The 1,106-nt window shown below is 37.1% G+C and overlaps 1 protein-coding gene across 2 annotated transcripts in view; it reads right to left on the bottom strand.

The window, feature by feature from the left end:
* Positions 1-1,106, bottom strand: part of Rabgap1l (RAB GTPase activating protein 1 like) — a 548,268-nt gene that overhangs the window by 189,757 nt on the left and 357,405 nt on the right. The window lies entirely within an intron of this gene.

Genomic DNA, 1,106 nt, shown 5'->3' on the forward strand with positions numbered 1-1,106 from the left:
GAGAGAGAGAGAGAGAGAGAGAGAGAGAGAGAGAGAGAGAGAGAGAGAGAATATTAAGATTTCCAGTGCAGTTGAGATGATCCCCATAGGCTCTTGAGAACCCCTAATGTATTGTCGCTTGGTTTCTTTTTTCCCTGGCCCATTGCTCTCTCTGTCCTAAAGTCCCTACTTTAAGAGACTTTCACCAAAGACCTTCAATGCATGCCTCTCCCTCCCATCAGTGAAATTTCTCCTTCTCATCTCTCAGATCTCTTCTCCAATTATTGCTTAAACCATTCCTGAACTCCTAATCTAAAATAAGTTTCCTTATTATAAAAATTATAGACAATTCGTATTTTCCCTTTATGGTTCTTTCTATGATAGCACACAATTTTTGTATTTATTATCTATATGTGTATTAGTCAGTTTTAATTATTCAATAAATAACTGTGGTGAAATTCTTTTAAACCAGCACTTCTGGTATCCTAGACGCTGAATTGATGACCTACAAAGTTCACATCTTATTTTAAGATAGTCTAGGTTCTCCCCACTGCCTCCTTCCTGCAGTGAGTCTTACTCTCTCTTATATTGGTATCTCAAATTAAATAATCATTGGTTCTCACTCCCTTTCAATCTCGCTGAACCTTCAGAAATTTTAAAGTGAAGATTTAGCAACCTAATCTTAAAAGTCAAGTTATCATAATGAATACAACATACAAATGTCTTCTATGAATTTTTTTCACCAAGTTTAAGAAACCTCATCAGAGAAATGGTCAGAAAATCTAGTCTGAAAACCCTGCATATATTGTTAACATGTTTCTTCCTCCATAATTATGCAGAAATATAGTCGTGTTAGATAATGTGGTATTATATAACATACTTTCGAATGTACTCTTAATAAAAAAGATTTTTAAAAACCTGCTATTGATGGAGAGATGGTTCCCCAGGTAAAGGCACTTGCTGCCAAGGCTGAGGACCTGAGTTCAAGCACTCAGACCCACATAGCAGAAGGAGAGAACTGACTATGGAAAGTTGTCCTCTGACCTTCCTACATATACCTTGGCACATGTGCCTTTCCAAATGAACACACACACACACACACACACACACACACACACACACACACA

This window comes from Mus pahari, chromosome 5, assembly GCF_900095145.1.
Source record: "Mus pahari chromosome 5, PAHARI_EIJ_v1.1, whole genome shotgun sequence".
Classification (NCBI taxonomy): Eukaryota; Metazoa; Chordata; class Mammalia; order Rodentia; family Muridae; genus Mus; species Mus pahari.